The sequence below is a fragment of the Calypte anna genome, chromosome 12 (assembly GCF_003957555.1).
Source record: "Calypte anna isolate BGI_N300 chromosome 12, bCalAnn1_v1.p, whole genome shotgun sequence".
Taxonomy (NCBI): domain Eukaryota; kingdom Metazoa; phylum Chordata; class Aves; order Apodiformes; family Trochilidae; genus Calypte; species Calypte anna.
Genome location: NC_044258.1, coordinates 5284857 through 5297647, shown reverse-complemented (window position 1 = coordinate 5297647; position 12791 = coordinate 5284857).

The window sequence follows — 12791 nt, the reverse complement described above, 5'->3', positions numbered from 1 at the left end:
AAAGATCAGGGTAATACATTTTTTTATTCCCACCAGTTAGGGATGACAGCACCACATATTTACTCTCAATGAATTGTGGATGTTTGCTTCTAACAAATGTAAATCAGGAGCGTGGTACCACACCATCCATCACTCAGTATTTTTAGACCATTCCAGAGTTGCTGAGGTTGTACCTGCAGTGGCTGATGTTATTAATAGGGGTAGCAGTGATAACAAGATGCTTTGATGCCTTATTTCCCAGTGGGGTTCAGCCCTGCACAGTGTGTATATTCTGTATCTGTATTTTTCCAGCCTTGACTTGTCTTCTTGCCCCTCTGGTGTTCGAGTGGCAGCTTTCATGTGAGCATCTTAAGAGAAGCAATGATAATTTTCATCACCTGCACTTGCAGTTGGTCCCCTTTCTCTTTCAGCCTTCCTGAGAATCCAGGTAAAGACCCATCATATCCCTCACAGTGGCTCCAAAGAGGCAGCCTGAGAAGCGCACTTGGCTAACCCTCAGTAATACAGGAAGGAGAGCCAGCACCTGGAGGTCTCTTTTGTCACACAGCATCCTGGGCACTGCAGGATGTGGGAGGGGAAGAAGGAACAAGAAAGCAGAGGATTGATTCAGAGAGATGGTTGTCTGCTGTCAGAAGTCTGTCACTGCATAGCAGGTACAGGATGATGAAAGTCACCTTCTCACACTCTTTTTTTCATTCCTCTCACTTGGAGGGCAGGGGCAACAGGGTCCATGGCTGTGCAGTCAGCCTCTCTTGGGTTTCACAGCTAGTTGCACTTCAGCATGAAAAAAGAAGGTGAAATGTCTCCATATTTGCTCATATTTTAAAACAACACTAGAAAAACCCCACCCTAAACAATTACCGGTCTCTCCACCTACTCTCCCACTCTCCATTGTTCCTGCACAGAACTTGTCAGCCTTCCATCTGCAAGAGAGACTGCAGGCAGGGAGGAGGGGTGAGGGAAGGCTGGGGGCTGGAGCCATTTAAGCTGTCACCAGCTCTATCAGTGCATTTAAATCACTGACACAGAATTACAATGCCACATAGCACAGTTCAAAAACAACCAGCACCAAAATTCCCATCAGTGTAGCATCCTTCCTCCAGGATAATGCCTTTTCTGACTATATAGTATATTGGTATACAAAAAGCAGGGCAGACTTATGGTCTGGATAGTGTAGCAAGGATCTATACACGAAACTTTTTTCTGCTGCTGGGTAAATCAAATTCAAACAGCACAAGCCATTTACTCTCTCCTCTTTCTTTCTATTTAAATGGGTTACTGCTGGTAAGCGCCATAATAGTTAAGGATCTGTCAGCAATTCCAATACAAAGAAGAGCAATCACACCTTTAAGCAGACTCCCAGTGATGGGCTATAGACTATCAAAGTTAAATAGATTCTTAAAATCCTAGCCGTTAGGGCTGGGAAATCTTTCAGCACTAATAGTGCATGACTGTTCCCTGCAATGAAACCATCATGATAAGTGGTTTTAGCCCGTGATTCTCAAGAACAGCTCATCATGCCCTTGTGGCCACCCCCCTTCAGGTCAGGTATCCCATCATCTACTCGGCATCAGTTTTAGAACTCTTACCCTCAAGGCACCTTCAGTCAGGGGAGATGCCCCTACTTTTTTAGGGACCCACTTGAGGGTTAGTGCTGATTCTGCCCCGCCTTAGTCTATCAGTTTTTTCCCCACCAAGTCTCTGGCTTTACCTGTGGTGATGGTGGCTTAGCTGACCCTCTGACAGTAAGGGTCTGTGGTTAGTGCCATGTAGTAGAGGTCTCCTTTAACTGTGATTTATAGAGTAATTGCCTGTCTGCAGCACATGGATACACTGTTGGCCATGCCTTTGTTCCTCTTCAGTTCCTCTTGAATGCACTATATACTAAGCATTATTCTCTCTCCCTGGGTTGCCCTTCTCAGGGATATACTCTTCCATTCCCCAAAACTCCCATCAAAGCCAGGAGCTCAGCTTTGACTCTGCTGCACCTTTTCTGGACTCTCTGCAATTTATTTACCTCTCTCTTGTGTTGCTTAATGTGACTTGTGTGTGTGTTTGATGCTGATGCTTCTCTGACAGTATTCTGTAGCAAATTGCTAGGGAATGAGATAGGAAATGGCATGTACTGAGTGATCTTTCTCCTGGTATATTCCCTCAGTTGTCAACAATTTGTAAACATTTCTTGAGACAATTTGGAGCAGGAAGAGTAAGACTATAGGAAATAGCCAGTGCATCTTCATTGCTCCACTGCCTCTTCTGAGGTGGGACAGAGATTTTTTTTTTTTTCCTGACAGACATTTGATGAGATGCTGCAGGAGAATAGTCTGTTCCATTCTGTACAACTCTGTTTTCTCTATAAATTTCTATGAGAACATAAAAATGAAAATCCTAGAAGCCACTTGATTTTAGGTCATGTTATATTTGGTTAAAAGTGGGAGACAAACAGGCTTTCTCTGCTTGCTGGGACAGTGCTGAAAAGGAATGGCATCTTATACTTTTGGAGAACTGCAAATGAAGAGTCAAAAACTTTGTTTTAATTCAGAAAAGACTGGTTGCAGCAGGAGAATTCAGAGTGTGCTAAGAGCTCATTTTGACACAAGTTAACTTAGTAAATGAGTGTAGCAAAATATGATGTTAAAGTTGTTCCAGCTTGTCTTTATGGTTCCTTCTCCAAGGATTACTGCCACTTCAGCTTACAGGGGGTAGTCTAATTTTGCCTAAGAGATGCCTACAGTGTACAAAGTCAGTGGCTTTTGCTGTGGAACAGGCTAAGCAGTTCCCACCACAAACCTTGCCTCCTTTGGCAGAGAGAGAGAAAAAAGCAGCTTGAGAGTAGGAGCCTCAAAGCCTCTCACAACATTCCAGCTGTTTGTAAGCCCTCACATTTTGCACCCTAATGCTGTCCCCTGATGTTCCATTTGGTCTCATCCTGTAAAACACTAAGATCACTGGTACTCTCCACAATTAGTGGAATAGCTGTCACTGCAGCAACAGATTAAATGTCTTTGTGGAAAGGGAAGAATTCAATTGATCCCTACCCTATACTTCTTCATTTCTGGCTGCTTTGTATATTGCTTTTTAGACCCTGGACACCTTTTGGTTGTTTTCGTTTAGTAAAGGTAATCATGCTCCAACAAAGTGATTGCAAGTGGGGAAAGACACCTAAAATGCATTGGTGCCTTGATGTACCCAAATTCCTTTCACCAAAACTGGAAGCTCAACCCTGTCATCCTCACACATACTTGTGTATTTTAAGGATACCCTAACACATTTAAAGTTGTGTGTTCTTTTTATCTAGGCCTTGGGGCAGATTCCTCTGGGTTCTCCTCCCTTCCACCAAAGGTCACAGTGCTTACCCTTTATTTACCTCCTGCAGAATTACCTCAAACCACAACAGCCTTTATTTATTTGCTTTTGTTTTATTTAAGTCAGAGGTCTGATGTGGGGCTCATCTACTGAGTGTGGAAGACCTAGCAGGATGTACTCTTGGTGTTACTGTTCTGCTGGGTATCATGATTCCTCAGCAGAGCAGAAGATGTGAATTTACTCATCTTGCAACAGTTCCTAGCAAGGTGAGGCTTTGCTGAAGTCATGACATGGCTGGTATTTGTCACAAAATTGTGGTGAAAATAACCTTGCACCTCATTTCTGAACAAAAGTGACATGCAAAAGCACAGTATGGGCTATGCTGTGCCCAGCTGGGAAATCATCTTTTCTCATGGTGCCTTTCCCAAGGGATGGTTAGATTTTAAGTAGTCATATCCTCCTGAGCAGAGAGAGGCATGGATTTTCCTCATGGTTCCTTGAGCAGGATTGTAATTCTTCTGTAGAGCATGAGAGCCATGATTAGGAAGCCAGGACTGCTCTGCTTACAGGAATCCTGCCATTGTCTTTGATTGCATGGTGTTAACTGTAAATTATACCCTTTTGGAGACCGCATGTAAAAATAAAATTAAAAAAAAATGTCAAAAGACAGAGAAAATATTGATTCTGGAGGTAGCAGAACCAGTGGCTTGGTTAAATTAGTACCTTAAAAAATAATAACAAATGAGAATTGTGATGGTGAAACAGGGACTAGGAGAAGAGGGCTGTGATTCTCCCCTAAGGCATATGCAAATTCCAGGTAGTCCCATTGTAGGCAATGAAATGTCACTGATTTCAGTAAGAATCTGGCTCAAGGTATCAAGGAGGAGGTACAGAGCATGGATAACAGGGTTGTTATTAAGGTGCTTGTGAGCTGGAAGCCTATTTAATTAAAAACACAATATATAAATAAAAATGGAAGAACATGCAGCCTGAGACCTCTCAGTTCTCTGATGCCATTTCTGATGCTTACAGACACAACTTCCCATGTTGACTTGTTCTCAGGAGTCAGCTCTGTCTTGTTCTGCTCTAATGACAGTTACCATTGCAATCAGTCAGCCTACAATTTAACTGGCAAACTGGGATTGCAACTGGGCTGTGACTTGCTCCAGTTCCTGAAGGCTTCCCTGGAAAAGGTTTGGAGGTGCAAAATGGTGGTAGAATTATAATCACTAAAATGCTTAAAGCCTGAGGCTGCTGAAAGCTCAATATAGATAGCCTGGAGAGATAATGGGCTTGCAGAATAAAGCAAAGCATAGAACAGATGGGGTTTTTTTTCATAGATTCATAGATTTTGAAGCCAGAAGTGTCTATTAGATCATTGAGTCTGGCTCGTTGTATGGCACAGGCTAGAGAATTTCACTCAGAATCTCCTGTGTCAAGCCCATGACTTCTGGCTGAGCTAAAGTGTATATCTTTAGAGCACACATGCTGTGGGTGCAATTCAGACCTAACAATTCTATGAATCTATTTATCCTTACCAGTTAGGGGATATATGCCTGACAGTCCCAGCCTTGTCTAGTAAAAAGGCTAAATGAAGGTCACTGGGCTAAGACTGAGAAGAAGAAAAATAGCCTGGAAAGCTCTGAATGAATATCCAGGACAGTGACTGCAATTTAATACTGCTGGTGAACTGCTTACCCTTTTCCATCCATACCAACTCACTTTGACTATATAGCAATTACTCAGATATTTTATGTGGAGTTCTAGCTGGATACAACTCCTGGGCAACATCTGCCACCACTTTAGTTCAAGATGGGCTGACACTTCTTGCCTCAAGAATCCATGAGCAAATATATATGTTTCTTATTATCTTTTATGCCCCAAGCATTTATTAGTTCCATGAAGTCTGTTTTCTTTTTACCTTTCTGGGTTCTACTGTCCCAACATGAAGCCCAGACTGGCCATGCTATTGTCCTAGAATTTTCCCCTCCAAATCTTAACTGCCTGATTGTTGTTGATATTTCAGGAAAGGGACACTTCAGAGATCAGTGGTTTCCATGGTGGTAGCCAAAGGCTTTTAAGAAGATTTATGTTGCATATTACTTACAATTGGAGGGAATGGATTTCATGACCGAGGAGATCCATCTGTTGTTCATATCACTTTTTTCTTTTCTTTTTTTTTTTCATTGCTTGGGAAAAGTGGGCCAGAGACCTTTACAGACTTTCCCTCTTCTCTTTCAGTGCTGCTCTCTCCCTTTTCCAGAGCTTTCCTCACTGAGGATCATTACCCATCCATAGAAGGCAGACTGAGACTTCCTTTTGCATTTATCCCAATGCTCTTCGAAAAGCCTGAGGTTTCCTGTAGAGGAGAGGGAGCAATGTTGTCAGATTAGCTGGTGCCTCTCTGATCCAGGGGGCAAACTGGGCTGTTATTCTGCTTCTTGTCACAGGCACAGAAAATATTTTTCATGTGACAGTTTAGCCAGATCACCTCACTATCAGAAATTATCTGCTGCATGCTTCTGCTAATAGATATTTTTGATTCTCACAGAAAGGTAATGATAAAAGAGTTGGGAAGAAAGGGAAGGAATTACAGTGGATGGTGAGAATGAAAGGGGACAAGTAACCTGAGCGTGACATGTTGTTATGAAGCCTGTCTTTTATTTCCTATGTTTAGCGAAAACAGTTCTCAGTTTATGGCTTTTGTTCAATCAGAGAGAAAATGAGCTATAAAAGCAGAGATAGGAAGGAGTTAATTTCCAATTCAGTGTGTTACAATTTGCTTCAGTAATAATAATAAAAAAAAGAACAATACTGGGAAACATATTTTTTAAAATGAAGACTACTAAATCAATAGGCACTACATGACTAATCATTTTCTATTTTCTTGGTGGAGGAAGGTAGAGCTGTGATCAGAAATCAGAAGCAGAGGTCTTCAGCCTCTCTGCAATTCTGACAAATTCTGCTTGACTGTAATCCACAAGAAATGAGATTTTCACATGAGCAAAAACTGATGCTGGTAAATGGCATCGGAATCACTGCCCACTAGCATCACCTCCTTTTGTGGAAAGATAATGAAATCCATTTGATGCTAGATGAGTTAATGCCCAAAATAGCCACATTTGTTGACAACGAAGTGTTTCAGCATGAGACACACAGGTCAGGGGTGACTTCATCACTTACACAATCTTCAGTTGTGATGGGACTTCACATAATAGCTATTTAAGCATGTGTTTGACTTGAAGCATGCAAGTAGTCCTGTCAGCTTCAGTGAGACTGGAAGAAAGGCAGGTGTTTCAGTGCTGCTTGAACCTGCCACTCCAGCAGTAATTTGTAAAATCCTATTTGAGCATACAGTTCTCAAAGTAGTGAACAAATGTGAGCAAATACTCTCTCTCTCATGACACTGAATATCCCAGAAGCACACAGCATCAGTAGAAGACTGGGAGGAGATGTTCAAGAATGAGATTTCAGTGTGTGTTGCTGCTCCTTAAATGACTTAGAAAACTTCAACCCAGATTTTGTACCATCTACCCTGAGCCTCCGTAGCCCTCTGGCACTTAACCTCCCCTTTGCTCTTCTTGGGTTTGATAGTGGATGCCTTTGATACTGCAGCTTCTTAGAAGTAAACTAAAGTGTGCTGGTTAATGGTTGTAGCATTTTTCTGTAAAGTGTCTTAGACCCCAGAGGGCTCAGCACAGCTGTCAGAGCTGAATGTGTCCCAGTTCCAGGCAGAGCTCAGGAGCTGCTGAACAGGAGAAAGCAACCAGCTTGAAAGTTCTCATTTCAGTGGTTTTAATGTGGGATCCTCCCCACACTTTCAGAGCCTTTGGTATACTGACAACACACTGCACAGACAGGATTGGGTCACTGGGTCATCATTACTTCTGAGGTCTGGAGAAGAAAGGGACATTCATGTCAGGAGAGTTGTCACCTAACATAAATATCCACAGTGCTGAGGATTTTCTGCTCCAGTTTTGTTCAGTTTTGGAAAAGGTAAATGCCATTGACACCTAGAGCCATAATGAGAGGCTTTGTGGTACACATCCCCTCTGCTTTCCCAGTTCAGTATTTCAAAGGTCCATAGAGTAAAGCATCACTGAAAAGACAGAGGTCAGTCTTTTGGAACAGCCTGGCTCTACAAAAGAGGACACTGTGAAGTGTGGCATGTAGGTTGGGCAGGAATGACTGGCAGAATGTGGCATTCTGGTACAAGAACTGCCTCGGCCACATTGTCTCTCGAGGCCTGTGTGATAGAACTGCACTCAGCCTGTCACAGGTGGGTGACAGCAAACTGAGCAGTACTAATCACATCAGTGATGTCACCTAAGCAGATCAAACCCCACCGTTTCTTCTGAACAGTGGTGGAGCAATTGACATAAACAAAAGGAATTCTGATTTGATGTTCCTGAGGTGCATTTTCTAGCAGATATTCAAACACCATCTGGAAGTTTCTAGGCAATAGGCAAGAAAAAAACAAACTTGGGTTTAGCAAAATTTCTTTCGAAATGGGAGCCTGTGTTTTGAAGGTACCTGCTTTGGTATACAAGTGTTTGTGGGAGATTAGTACTTATTAACTAATAACCTTTGATTGTGTTTACTCCCACAGCTGATTTGTTCAGGTGTTTGTCACATAGAAGTTCAAATAAGCTTCAGTGACACAGCTTGGTCATGGTTCAGTCTGTGCAGTTTTATAATTTCTTGGCAACTAAGTGATGGATTACTATTTTCTGTAAAAATCTTCTCTTTCTGGAAGGCTTTTCATGCAAGGACTCTGGGGTAATTAGAAAAATAATAACCTTGCAATACCCTCTTGATCTGTTTTTAATGAAATGAAGTGTAGGGAGGGTAGGTGCTTTGGTCATAGTCAAATAGTGAGTAAGTGGCAGAATTTAAAATAGCACCCAAGAGTTCTAGTTTCTACTCTTTGCCTCTAAGAAGGACTTCCACTATGGATTGGGTTATCAGATGTTTAAAGACTATTTGTCTTTTGTACAGGACAAAAAAAAAGTCCAGTCTACAGGGAAATCTTGCATTGGCAGAAGCTGGACTAGATTAATTAGCAGACTTATACTGGTTCCTCAGTCATTTTTTTGCAACTCAATCATGGTTTATTGAGCACATCAGTCGTTTGTGAATGTTACCTTTAAAAGAGTTGGATGAATTATCACCCCCATTCAAAAACAGGGAAATAAAAGCACAGAGTACCCGAAGTTACTTGCCCAAATTCACAGAGGGAATCTTGGACACGTCTGTGAATTTTACTGGTAGCTTTCTTTTTTCTTCAGAAAAGTCTCTTAGACTGCCTTGTTTCCAGAGATAAGAATATGCACCCCTGGTAGGGTATTAAAGCCCAAGTGGAGTTTCTGGGCACATGAATGAGCAGCTTCCAGAATCTCAACCTTGAATTAAAGAAAAAAAAGGTTTCTATAACAGTAGTACAAATTAAACAAATGCCAAAAGCTGCCAAACTGACACCAGTCTTCTGAAAAGGTGACGTTACCTCCTCACAACTTAGTTGGGGCTCTATGCAGTGCCCCAGTAGCCCTTGAAAAGTCAAACTGTGTTGTCCCCATACCTGTACATCAGAATACGTCAGGAAAGAAAGATAATAAGGTGTAATAGCAGATGTTGTACCAGCACACCCAAGCTTTTGAGAGAAGCGTGTGAGATGGGAGATATATTACCATCTTCTTTAGAAACATTTGCTCTTCTAAAAGGGCAAAAAGTTATTTCCAACAGGATATTCCACCATTTGGTTGCCTTTGACTTAGCTGCAGGGATTTCCCTTTAAAAAAAAGAGTGGGGTGAAATCTGCAGCTTTTGAAAGAAAGCATTAGCTCTTCTTTCTTAGCTTTCATTTCTAAATCCTTTGAAACTTTGTTATTTGTTGGGCTGTAGCTGTAAGCTGCCTGAACTGCTGGTTTCCAGCCCAATTTCCACTAGTCCTGTCATGAAATCTGATAGACAAAATACCCTTTTCTAAGTAAAGCTGTCACCAGGTTGAATGCAGTGAAAAGTGCCAGTACACTTTGAGGTGGCATTCCTTGGGAAATGGCACTGCAGGGATTCCAAACTGTACTGCACTGTGTTGTCTCACTGTCCCAAAGGAGTCACCTTTAGGATTCACTCTTGTGCCATTTGTAGTTACATTCCCTGACCAGGTGGTCATGCGAGGAGAATGGAACCAGAACCTCTGATTTAAAGCCAAAAGACTTCATTTGCACCAACGACCAGAAAATTTACAAATGGCATGATTTTCCTGTACAGAACCTGACTTCACTGCCTTTCCCAAAACATTTCATGTTGGGTATGGCCCTGTGCTGATTTTCTACCAAACAGTAGAAGACTTTTTATGCCATTCCCATGTCCTCCATCTAGGGTCAATGTGGGTAACAGTGTTTCTTTTTTTGAAGAAAAAAATCCCAACAGGGATTATTTTTAAGGTCCCACTTAGGTCAGATCCTGTCTGCTGAAGGTAGATGAGACTTTCCACCTCCACATTTGTGAGTGAAATTGTAATCAGGATGCTGGAGAGCTGCACTGTGTTACTGGGCAGTGAAGTAAGGAGACTGCTGTGTACCCTCACATTTTAAGTTCCTTGTGGCTGAAACAGGGAGGAGGAAAACTGCTCTGGGAAGAGAAAATATTTGTTCATGTGTCACTGTCCTGACATGCAGCAGCTTCTGGGCATATCACTGCATCTGCCTGTTACAGACACATGCAGATGTGTGCAGTCATACACAAACATCATGACACAGCAAATATCAGCTTCAAAGAGAGCTAAAAAAAGGATAAGAAAATGGTAACAGAATCCAAAGTTTATGTGCCAGGGGTGGCAGAATAAATCTGTTTCTTCCTCTTTGGGAGCAGCTGCCTGCAGGAGAGAACTAGGTGGTCTGTTAGCATTGCATTGCAGTTTGTTAGCAGAGGGATTCTGGAAAAAAGTGTTTCTTAATAAACGGATCAGAGTGATAAATCAGCCATTCCAGTGCTGGAAGTAGAAGAATTGCTGAACAGCTTCCTTGTTCATGGAAACTTGGTAGAAGAGGAAGCAGCTAAGAGGTTCTCTTTAGCTATGGTAAGAGAAAGGACAGAGGGTTCTGTACGATTTGGTTTGTGAGGAGCATAAATTCCTCACAAGCAAAGGGACGTTTTCTGGAAAACAATTCTCCATTATTTTATTTGATTATGTTGCTGCTTCAGTGAGGATGGGAAGGACCATCCCACTGTTCACTTGCCAAGGTGTCTCCAAACCTGTGCTTGTTGTTCTGTAGGAGTCAACTGCACCCCTGTGGCATAGTTAGATAATAACTGGAAGTTACAGGCACTGTGTGCCCAGTCAAACTTTGTCTGTCCAGTGCTCTCCACTGCCAGAGACCTGGAGAAAAACTTCAGACCCCACTTCAGAAAGCTTTCATCTGCTTTGGCCATAAGGACATCCTTATTCAAGCTACCTAAGTCTGGTACCACGCTGACTGAGCAGTAACACTTGCCAGTAGGTCTTGACATGTTGCCTGTTATCCACCATGAGGGTCTACTACATGAGAAAATAAACCTCAGACTGCAGGGAAAAAAAAAAAAAAGGGTCTGTGTGTGTGTGTGTTTACTCTGTTCATAAAAGTGCTCACCTATGTGGGGAAATTCTAATGATGATTTGAAAGGTTGGAGAACCAAGTTTCTGGCACCAACCCTGCTCTGCTCCAGTCTTACAATGCATCTCAGCAGAGTCCAGCATTTTGCAGCTGTTTCATAAGGATTAAAAGTACCCACCAGTGCTGGTTGTGGGTAAGGCTGAGTCAAGCTCTGAGAATTGCTCTTGCAGTGAGTATATTTAGGTAGAGCAGGTCAAGAGCACCTCGTGCAAAGGTTTTCCAGGCAAAATGACTCATAAAAAAGATGAGCCTTCTACAAAGCATCAATCCAACAAGCATTATTGAGTTTCCTATTTCTTATGAATCTTTCCATGTAATTTCGGGGAACTTTTAAAAAGTTATAATAGTGATGAAAATAACCCCAAAAGATAACTAAATATTCTGTGTGCTATGAATATGTTTTAGTAAACAAAATGTGATATTTTTATGTATCGATCTTTATTTACTGAATGTTGTAGTATTCAGCAAATAAAAGTTCAAAAGTGTTTTCAAGACAAAAAATGGCAAAATAGTTTTGACAAAAATGGCATGGGCACTCTTCTGACAAAGAAGAAATTGGTCTGTTTCAAACCCTTTGAGGAGAGAGAGTTGAAATCCCATTCAAGATGTGCATATGTGCCCCAAACCTTTTCTTTCTGGGGTTTTGCTTTTGGGTTATTTGGGGGTTTTGTTGGGTTTGCTTATGATTTTGTTTGGTTTTGTTTTTTTTAAAAGATATTAGCCCTATTGACATCCCTAGAAGTTCATAGCACAATAATTTTGCTGCCCTCAGAGGAGCTCCTGGAGACTTGGAGCCTGACCCCACTTGTGCAGCTCTCAGGCAGCCCAAGGGCAGCTCTGACCATGCACAGTGAGTTCACAACTCTTTTCTCAGGCCCTCCCAGAGCTTACTCACACATACTGTGACCTTAGCACTTAGGTTGTAGGGAAAGGGCTGGATGTCCTCTGTGAGAGCATCAGAAATGGGCAGGATGGCATTTCTGGAAAGAAACTTTCTTCTTCCTGCTCTCCCTCCTTCTGCATGTGCTGTGGCTGGGAATGCTCAGTCCTGAGACAGACACTTCTTTGGATAAATGCTATGTCTGGTGTAAGGCAAGTTGCAGTCATTCTGCTCATGGAGTGTCCTGTGTGTGAGGACTTGATGTCTTTGCTAAGGTGTGGAGGACATTTAACAATGTTTACACTTTTTGTGACCCTTAGAGAAAAACTTGGTTGATAACCAAATTTTATACAAAGAGATGCTAATTCCGGTTTAATTTTCTCCCTTTTATTACTAATCATATCACTGCAAAACGTAGTTTACAGCAATATAAATAGGATCCATTGCTGGAGGGAATTGTGCAGCTTCTGTCAATTTTTCAGCACCCAAATGTGAAGCAGAAGCAATTAAACTCCGAGGGGGAAAATGTAACAGTGTGGAACACATCAGAAATCGGGTCATGAATTCACACAGATGGGAAAGCTGGGAAGCAGTGGGAAAGGAGGATTTTGATTGACTCACCGTCACCAGTAAATGAGCCATTGGCAGTTTACTGTCAATTTTTTGCCTTTTAATCTGCAAGTACCAGAGGTGGTGGCATCTTCCTCGACCTGCTGCTTGAGGATGGGAGGGGAGAGGAAAGTGTGGCAGGGAAAGCAATGGCAGGTGTTTAGGTGAGGACAGGGGATGGGTCAGCATCACAGGAGGGGGAAGGCAACTTTATCATTCTCTAAATCTGATGTGTGGTGCTAAAATTAAATGATATCCAGGCAATAGCCATGGGTGTTAAAAATAAGCCACCCAGGGAGAGATCGTGAGGTCTCTGCAGATTAAGTAATAATAGCATTGTG